We start from the raw sequence: 11380 nt of genomic DNA, 5'->3' as shown, positions 1-11380 counted from the left end.
TAATTGGTTTAAATATTGATTTGACCATGTTTTCCAAAATTGATCACGCATGGTCGTAATCTGTTTATAAATTTTTAATTTATTTGGGTATGGGCGTGTTTCCATACAGAATTGGCCCCACCCTGGCATTTAAATAATTTTGATGCCATTTTATAGGTATTTTCGAGAAAATCCGATATACCAAATTTCAAATCCGTAGCTCATCATTTGGCCGAGATATCATTGAAAATGTGTGAAAGTGGCCCCTTTTTTCAAAGTCGTTTTTTGTCGCAACTGTAAAAGATATCGATAAACAAATAACGCAATTCTATTCACAACGGTGTGTACTATATTATTTTTAACAAATATTGTTTAATAATTATTTTTTAGTGCATGAAAAAGTGAAAATAGTTTTTTGATTTGAATTTTTGGGTAGTGCGGTTGTTTGGACTAATTTTTAATTAGCATCATTAGAAAGGCTATTCAATTTTCTTTCAATGTCCAAAATTTCGTTTCATTTTATGTGGCAGAACACATCCAAAAGTAGAAAAAATCTGAGCAAGAACACGCTCGCGCTCATATAACACCCGTGTAAGTCGTCACTGATTTGCAACGACTAGCAACAGCACTGCTCGCCGCGCGCCTTCGTAAATTCTGCATATAAGTATGGAACATTTCTTTATAAAACATTTTTAATAAAACAAGATCTATACATTTTTATTTTGAATAATTATATATTTATATGTATGTGTGTAATAATAATTATATTCATATATAATTAAATATATATTATTCATATATTGCACAAGTATACTATATGATTGATATTTTATACAATTATCACTAAATAAATAAAAAATAGGTTGATAAAATATATACATAATAATAGTATGTCGGTATATGATTTCTATTCATACTACGGCAATGTATAGAATGGCAAGTACACTAAGTTAGTCAGAAATATATTTTTTTTTTTTATTTAATTTATTCTGCAATCTGTTTTACATATTCATTAACATTAAGCAGAGATTGCTAACAATAATTATCATATAATATAAACAAGAAGATAGTAGCAACACCCAGCGGCGTGTCTACTAGGTATAAGAAATATATTAAATAATATCATAAAGTTTTTTTTAAAATTAAATAATATATATTAAAATATATTGAATGGAATATCTAACTAAAACAATATTTAATTTTTCGCACATAACATAACATAACATAATAAAATGCTGACAGCATAAAATTAATATAATTTTGGAATTTAAGTAACAGCGAAGATTTTAAAAATTAATAAATGAATAATGATTTTTTTTAAATTTTTGTTTGGAGAACACTACACTTTAGCATCAGTCGATTTTGCAGTTTTCTTATATTTTAGTGACAATTTAATTTGTAAGTGTATAATTTAGTTATTACCATAATTTTTTGCCGCAAAATTTCAAATATCGTTTTAAACCAAGGGCGAGCAACCTTTTTAACCCACGGGCCAATTTGGTTTTCAAAATTTTATGGCGGGCCGCACGTAATTTATATATATACTAGCTGACCCGGCGAACGTTTAGCCACCGAAAATATTTTTAGAAAATCATTAGTATTAGAAATGACTAATTCTGAATGTATAAATATGTGGTATATAAATGAAAGGGGCAGCTAACACATATTACATTGATAATTTACCCACTACAACGCTAAAATACTAACATACATATTCGAATTAAGTTATGCTATGCTTAGCAAAACGATGGAGATTTCAATAACTCTGAAAATAAGTTTACGTTTTCTCTCAAAAACAGTTTTATCTTCAGATTTTAATATTAAATTTCTAATTTTTTTGCTAGAATTGTGCCTTCTGCAAAACATTCAAAAACTATGTACTTTTAATGCACATCGGAAAATATTTGTGCAGTAGGATAAGCCATCAACCTGAGACAGCACCACGACCTCCCACTCCCGGAACATCTTCAGCAAATCGTGTGTCGAACGGACCAACACCAAAAAACTGATAGACGCCAGGGGTATATGCGACCAAGATTACACCTGCGCGGATAGGGTTTATACAGTCTCCCGAAGAAATGTAGATAGCAACTTGGTCAAAATTAGAGTAAATGATAGGGAATGCATGCTCATTGTGGATTCAGCGAGTGATGTATCAATAATTAAACATAATATTTGCTTACCCCAATGTATCCAAGCGGAAGATGTGTCACGATTAAAAGGAATTGCAGGCGAGTACGTGTACACACAAGGCTCAACATTATTAAATTTCAAATTTGGTGATGTTGACTTTGAACACACATTCACTGTAATACCCGATAACGTCGACATTTACGCAGACGGTATAATTGGGTTAGATTTTCTTTTAAAACACAAAGCCCAATTAGATTTTTTCTATAACACGTTCACGTTAACAGCTGATAATAAACTAATTACTGTTCCACTGGGCAAACTAACAAACACCTGCTCGACGCATCATTTCGCTGACTCCACAGAAACCGCGCGCTGTGCCGGGGATAGCGTTACGCTGTCAACTACACCGCGTGTGGTTGAGCGCATTGTAAATAAACAAAAATCTAAGCGCAAGAGTTTGAAGAAATCAAGTTCGAAAATAAATTCTAAAAATCTTAATGAGGGGAATAAGTCATCAGAGCCAGCTAATACAGAGGGCACAGGCAGTTGTACTGAAAACGTAGGTGACTCAGTTCGCGACAAGGAGTATCCTAGCATGAGTAGGAACGCTCCTGTGACTCTTGATGATACAATTTATAATTCGGCTTTAAATGCCGTTCCCGAGGCGAAATGCTCGGAGAATTTCAAAGTGGCTAATGCCATTATTCAGACAAAAATGTCTGTAGATAGTCCGCTTAGTTCAGTTTGCCTTAAGCTAAATAATGATATTAATAATGGGGCTTCTGTTGAAACTGCAAAGGACCATAATAGGGTATTGACACCCGATAATAGTCGTCATAGAGATAGCAAATCTTTGACCGACCACACAGCTGGAAATAATAGTAATGATTTAATTGATGACTCAGTAAAGGCACATGTAATTCCTCCTAGGACGGAGACGACAGTTTCCTTCACTACCGACGAGGTAGACGATCTACTTTGCATAGCTGATGAGATCCTGGAAGGAGTCTATGTTGCTAACTGCATTTTAAAACCCTTTAATAATAAATTTTATATAAAGATTTTAAATACTAATGATTTTGAAGTAAAGATAAATAGTAACTTTAATTTTTCGAATTTGCACGCGCTCAAAGATTTTCAGATTTTTAAAATAGATAAACACAAAGTTGATTGTGATTATGATCGGATTAAGAAAGTTAAAGATAGTATTCGTACCGATCACATGAATTCTCATGAAAAGGAGTCTATATTAAGCATTTGTGAGGACTATTATGATTTATTTTATTTGAAAGATGATAAATTAACTTTTACCACTACAATTAAGCATTCCATTATTACAACTTCCGAGAAACCCATTTATTTAAAGCAGTATAGACTCCCCCATGCTCAGCAAGCTGAGATCCAAAGGCAAGTAGACGATATGTTGCAAAATGACATCATCGAACAATCCGACAGTCCCTGGAACTTCCCATTATTAGTTGTTCCTAAGAAGGAGGATGTAGATGGTAACAGGAGATGGCGCGTCTGTGTCGACTTCAGAAAGTTGAACGAAAACACAGTCAGCGACACTTATCCGTTGCCAAATATAACCGAGATCTTAGATCAACTGGGACAATCTAGTTTCTTTTCCACTTTAGATTTGGCCAGTGGATTCCATCAAATTGAATTGGACCAAAAGGATCGAGCAAAAACAGCCTTTTCGGCTTGTGGAAAAAAATTCCAGTACAAACGCATGCCATTCGGGCTTAAAAATGCTCCAAGTACTCTGCAACGCTTAACAAATTTAGTTCTGGCTGGGGTGGAAGGATTTAAGGGTCTTGTGTACATGGACGATATAATCGTATACGGTAAGACGCTCCATGAGCACAATTCCCGGTTGCGTGCTGTTCTTCAGCAACTACGCAGCCACAACCTGAAACTTCAGCCTATAAAATGCGAATTTTTAAGGCGGGAGTTGACATATTTGGGGCATATTATATCCGAGAAGGGCGTTACGCCCGATCCCAAGAAGATACAGGCGGTACAGGATTTCCCAGCGCCGAAGAACCCAAAAGAAGTAAAAATGTTCCTGGGTCTTGTCGGATACTACAGAAAATTCATAAAAGATTTCGCTAAAATTGCAAATTCTCTAAATATATTGTTGAGGAAAGATGAACCGTGGAATTGGGGACCCAAACAGGAGGACGTTTAATGAACTTAAGAAATCCATTTCCAAGGCTCCAGTACTACAATATCCGGACTTCGAGAAAACTTTCATTCTAACGACAGATGCGAGTGGAGAGGCGATCGGAGCAGTGTTAGCACAGGAAGGACCTTCAGGAGAGTTGCCAGTGGCCTATGCATCTAGACAGCTCAACAAACATGAAAGAAACTACGCCATCATAGATAAGGAATTATTGGCCATAATATGGGGCGTACAACAGTTTCGACCATATTTGTATGGGCATAAGTTTCTAATCTACACCGACCATCAGCCACTGACTCATCTTTATAACTGCAAGGAGCCTACGGCTAGACACATCCGATGGAAGTTGGCCATGGACGAGTATGACTTTGACGTGAAATTTAAACCAGGAAAGGCCAACGTTGTAGCGGACTGTCTCTCCAGATACGGCATTAATAGCAATCATACTGAAAACATCGAAGAGAAGTTAGTATTTATGCTTAGGAGCGGATATGAAAAGTTCATACAATTAAAGAACAATAGCCAGATTATCAACCACAACGTCATCGAGACCAGAGATAACATCAATACAGGACATAAGACGATACCCAGGGTTATATTTACACCCAAGAGAAGAGCAGATTTCACGAGGAACACGGATTACCACTCAGCAATACAAACTACTGAAAATGGATGCAGATATATTTATTTAATAACGCATGGAGAAAACGAAAAAGTTAAACTAAAAGATATATTCCAATGCATACAGTCTCTTAAAAGCCTCGTTGAGTCCAACAACATGGAGGAGCTACATGTCGCTAATCCTGTAAAATTGGCAGAATATCAGGATATTAGGGCTGAAGAAATTTTAATTATTTTCAGATTCATATTCAAGGACACAAATATTAAAATAAAATTTTATTATGACTTTATAAAAACAAATCTGAGCGATAAAGAAATTAATGATATCTTAGAGAAATTTCATAGGAATCCTGCAGCAGGAGGTCATCTAGGCATAGGTAAAACATACAGCAAGATTCGAGAATATTACCTATGGCCAAACATGAAAAATGACATAGAGAACTTCATAAATAAATGTGAAAAATGTCAAAGGAATAAGGCGTCAAAATATACAAGAGAACCTATGTTAATAACGACAACTGCTGCCTATCCATTCGAAAAAATAAGCTTGGACATTTGTGGTCCATACCCAGCCTCTAATGATAATAACAAGTATTTGCTGACCTTTATTGACGACTTGACGAAGTTTGCGGGTGCCATACCAATACCGAACCAAGAAGCTAAAACAATAGCCAGGGTTTTCGTCAACGAAATTATTGTTAGGTTTGGTATTCCTGAAGCAGTTTTGACCGACCAGGGAACAAATTTCATGAGCACCATATTTAAAGAGACTTGCAAACTGTTGAAGATCGAAAAAATCAATATTTCTATGTATCATCCTGAGTCGAACGCGGCCTTAGAAAAGTGTCACCATATGTTTTTAAATTATATTAGGTCGTACATCGGGAAAGATGAGAAAACTTGGGATACGTGGATCAGTTATGCTGTTTTTGTCCATAACACCACACCTCATTGTTCCACAAAATTCTCGCCGTATGAACTTGTATTTGGGCGGAAAATTGATTTACCAGCCTTTGTTAATAGAGAACCTAAAATACAACATACCTACGATAACTTTGTTAATGAACTTAAAACCAGACTACAGCAGATAAACGCTATTGCTAGAGAAAATTTAATCAAGTCAAAAGAAAAATCAAAACTTCGTTATGATTCTTATATTAAAGAGTCCAACTTTAACGTAGGAGATCTAGTTTTAATGAAAGATAACACACCATACAAAGGCAGGTGTAAGAAGTTGATGCCCATATACAAGGGCCCATACGAGGTTTTGGAGCAAGAGGGTGTAAATTCTAAGTTAAATGTTAATGGCAAAATCATAAGTATTCATAACAATAACTTGAAAAAATTCACGCCAGACATAGATGCAAATTAATCTCATTTCATTTTAGTTAGGTGTAAATTGCAATGTGTTGAACGTAATTGTTTTTTTTATTTTTTTTACTTTTTTATTTTTTATATATACTACAATAAGTCTGATCTATTATAATATTAATGAGTAAATTCAAATCAATTTTTCTTTCTAGTTTTATCTTTTGCACTTTGCTTGTGATTAAATATACTAATAAAGTACAAGTAAATTTAAATTCGTTAAATTAATTATTAACTTAGTTATTTCTGTTTTGTAATTTGATCAAGAAACACCATGCATAATCTTGTTTGAAATTTCAGCTTTATCGCGACAACGTCTTAGTAATATGATATACAACTATGCGATAATAAATTGAACTTGATTATTCATGAAATGTTAATAGAAATATAATTTCCATAGGTTTTTATTTTTATAATTTTCTATTTTCATAATATTGATTTGTTATTTGAAAAACTATATACTTTATTAATATTCAGCCAATATTTTAAAATACGTTCAATGCAGCAATTGACACTAAAGTATTTAAGTATACTTAATAAGATCGCATCGCATGTCTACGATTGCCCATAAAATAATTAAATTTTCTCATCCCAAAGCCCATGATTTCTATAACAAGCCTGATCCTTATCTTTCCTGACAGGATGATCGTTCACCTCTTTATAACATTGTCGGCTTTGATGGCTCCGGTCATTGTGGGATCTCCGAGCTACAATATTACATTCATGGAAAGCCCTGGTATTTATTTCGAGAAAATAGGCGATGTGGAAGTATGTAGCGATTATTTCGATATCGTTATTTCGCACGACTTATTAGAATACAAACTTAATTTAAAAAGGATTATCACTACTTCCAATATTTTCCAAGATAAATGCAATATGTCAGAATATAAGCAAGTATGCAGGCCATTTTTAGAATCATCCAACAATATTTTAAAAACCGTTATTAGCCAGAACAATATTATTCTAGATTTAATCCAGGAGACAGACTCGGTTAGGGCCAAAAGAGCTCTTTTGAACATAATAGGATCCATTTCAAAACAGCTGTTTGGTACACTGACTGAGTCTGACGCCGAGTATTTTGACGAACAAATATCACTATTGAAAAGTAACGAGAATCATTTATTCAATTTAAATAAACAACAGATCGCAATCCATCAGTCAGAATTTAAAATTTTAACTAATTTAACAAGTCAGATAAATAAATTATCTGACGAAATTGAAACAAACTTTGATAATATGGCTTTGCTAATAAATAAATCACAAAGCGACCTGCATACCGCTAATATTCTAATACAGATAGAAAAAATGTTTTTATTATTCAATTATCATCTTGAAAATTTTATTTTATATCAGAACAAACTAACGGAAGTAGTGATAATGGCCTTACATGGGAAACTACACCCCTATATCATGTCGTCTAAACAATTAAAAAATTTAATAAATAATGTCATACCAAATTTAGATAAGAAATTGAGATTTCCCTATGATATAGTACAACGGGACATATTATCAATTTACAATATTGCTAAAGTCAACATTTATATTTTTAATAATAAATTAAATTTTAAAATAAATGTTCCGTTAATTTCAGAAAATGATTTTGAGCTTTATAAAATAACTACTATTCCAAAACACATTGGTTCCAATAATTTTCTTTTTATTTCGCATAAATTTTCATACATAATAGTAGATAGAGATATGGTTCATTATGTTTTATTTAATGATGATGATATTAATAAATTTATAACTGTAAGTAATAATAAATTCATATGGGAGATAAGTAAACCCATTTCCTATCTCAAACAGGGAGAAGATTGCGAGAGTGTGATGTTTTCATCCAAAGAGCAGATTCCGGATACTTGCGAGACTAAAGTTGTAAAATTAAATCATACAATTTTTTTTGATCTTTATACCGAAGGCGCTTGGGGTTTTGTCTGTCCCGCGCAGGGGAATTGAGGATTTCTTGTAGAAATACGAGAGATATCTTGAAGATCTCCGGCACGGGATTGATAAACATCGCTGACGGCTGTAAAATTATTAGTAACGATATTCTAATTAAAAGTAGAACAAGAATACAGAACAGTATTTCAACATCTTTTATGAGCGCGATAAATGTAAACGGAATTGACCCGGAAAATGAAAACGTCACACTCAACGCAATTCCAAGACATCATAAATTCTTTAAAAGTATTATAGACGACAACATTTTAAAACAATATTCGAAAAACATAAATGAAATGCAGTCCGAAATGGGGCAGGTAATTACGCAAACGCCGACACAATCCGTGAACGCATATCTGATTGGCGGAATCGTAGCATTTCTCATCGCTTGCATAATGTTTTTCGCGCTTATGTCCTACATACGTCCACAAAGCCAAAACATGGATTCCCACGAGTTGCGAAATTTGAGCGCTTGATCGAAGTTTTCAACAGTGCATTTTCCATCAATATTTAGAGCAATAGAATAATTGTAACTAATTGCTGTTGTAACATTTTGCTGTATAATCAAAACTCATTTTTGAAATTAAATATTTGAATAATTATGCTATTGTATATCACACTTACAAAATAATGTTATTGAAGATAACATTAGATAGATGTACAAAATCTTATTATTTTTCTTATTCTTTTTTTTGTACAATAGTTTCCAATATTATTATTCATAAAATTTTATAAATGGCATTATACAAGTGATTCCACTTGATAAAATTAGCTTAAGTAAAATATTATTATTGTATTTTATTAGAATTATAATTATTAGCATAAGAAATGTTTTATAATTGCCTTAATTCCTTTTCCTTCCCCTCAAAGCAATTATTTATCAGAAATAGCAATATTAGATTAATAAATTAAGTTAATTAAAGCCATTGCTATTATAGAATTTTAAATAGTTTCAAATTATATCAGTAAGAAGACAATGGCAAACTGTTTTATCAATATTATTTTGTTAAGTTTGATATATTAATAGAAAAATCAAAAATATGTCATTATTATCATATTTTGCTACTGTATTATGATATTTTTTTTTAGTATTTATCGAGGACGATAAATTTTTTTTTAGAGGGGAAGAACATCAAAAATTTTGTAATTTTTAATTTTTTTTTATTTTTTTATTTTTTTTTATTCTTGGAGGACCAAGAATATCCTTTAGGGGTGGCGTGTTATGTAATAACATGAATAATACGTGCTCTATGCTATACAGTCAAAGTCCAAGAGCATTGCAAGGGCAGAGAAGTTTTCCACAACGCGCCACTTCCGGGATATTCTCACGTACTCTTAGTAATAAATAGAGTAAGATTTCATATTGTAAGTTAGAGTATGTCTTAGCACGAATCTATGCTAGTTTGTGATGTGAAGTTATTAAAGATTAAATAAAGTTATAGTCGAAATTAGATTCAGTGTTTGTATTCTACTTTGCGTAAAGACATCTTTCAGCCTATACCAATATAAAGTGCTCACGGTTCTGAGGAGACTCATACCAGTGTTGTTATTTTCTATTATAAACTCTAAGCTCTGCCCACGACACCAGAACAAGGTTGGACTGATCTAGCACCCCTTGGAGAGTGGATCAATCTACATTTGGAACCCAACCCAATCCAATCAACCCTACAACTACAACTCATAACATTTCAAGGGATTCTCTGCTGGTGGCTCACGAATCACGTCTTCCACCTCGCGTGCGCGCTTCTCTTCCAAGTGGGCGACTACATAAAAAAATTTTGTGTTTTCGTTTGTTATCGAAGCAATTTCGAACTGTGCCTCTACTTGCGCAAACCATAGGTCCGGGCTATTGTTCCAGAACGGTGGTATTTTTACTGCAACCCGGTTAATTGTGTCGTTTGTGGATACATGATTTGAGGCAGGTTCAGATGCCGAACCCTTCGGTGTCTTGGAAGGCGTTTTATCAGAATTCTTACCTGATTTTTCCATCTTCAGATCAGAATATCACTTCGGGGTCACCAATTATGTGGGTATCGTCCACATATATTCCACTCAAATAATTCAAATATTAAATATAATATTATTTATTATATATCTAATATTTACATTGAAATTAGAACTTAATATTTGCTTCTTCCGTCTGGCTACTTGTCCGTGGTCCAAAGTCAGTAATTGTTGACTCCTTGATGGTTGAGGTGAAAGAGAATTTCTCAGTGTTGCGCTATGCGTTAAATACTCTAAGCGCCAAGGAGTGGGGATGTCTATAGGGTTTATCGTGGTGACATCTGGTTCAACGTAGGCGGGTCCCACAAGCGGTGACAATTGCAGTTGAGGCATAAACTTGTGGCGCCATCAGTTGTCCAACCTCGTATTTAGATGGTTCCCACACGTGTTTCTATTTGCCTCACCACGGGGTGATAAAACCAGACAGTTTGACAACGAAATTGCACGTTGTTTTCGACGCATCTTGCAAAACCGATGCAGGCCTGTCGTTGAATGAACTACAACTTGTTGGACCCACAATTCAAAACAATATTTTCTCTATTATACTAAGATTCAGAAGACATGCGTTTGTACTTACAGCTGATATAGAGAAAATGTACAGACGAGTTTTGGTTCACGAAAACGACAGAAAAATGCAACGGATATTCTGGAGGGACAATCCTAATAACAAATTAAAAATTTATCAATTAAATACAGTTACGTACGGGACAGCTTCTGCGCCGTTTTTAGCCATACGCTGTTTGGAGCAGTTAGCCAGAGAAAACATAACTATAGTTATGTTGTTGTTATAGTTATAACTATACAAAGGAATGCGAAATTCTCAGAAATGATTTCTACGTTGACGATTTATTAACAGGAACTGATAACATATCCGAATTATTCATTATTAAAAATAACCTTTGTAATATTTTAAAACAAGCTAAATTCAATCTATATAAATTTAATTCTAATTACTCAAAACTTTTAAATGCAGATAATCCAACTTTAAACATCGGCAAACAAACTATCAAAACTTTAGGTATATCTTGGAATTCGGTAACAGACAGTTTTGAATTTGACTACAAAAATATAAGAATAAATCAAATAGTTAGTAAAAGATCAATTTTATCGGCAACAGCGCAAATGTATGATCCTATGGGCTTTTTATCT

This window comes from Ctenocephalides felis, unplaced genomic scaffold (genome assembly GCF_003426905.1).
Source record: "Ctenocephalides felis isolate EL2017-DRISC unplaced genomic scaffold, ASM342690v1 CF-g0.4_SCAFFOLD_03141, whole genome shotgun sequence".
NCBI classification, from domain to species: domain Eukaryota; kingdom Metazoa; phylum Arthropoda; class Insecta; order Siphonaptera; family Pulicidae; genus Ctenocephalides; species Ctenocephalides felis.
The sequence above is the reverse complement of the archived record's forward strand: the minus strand, read 5'-3'. Positions refer to the sequence as shown.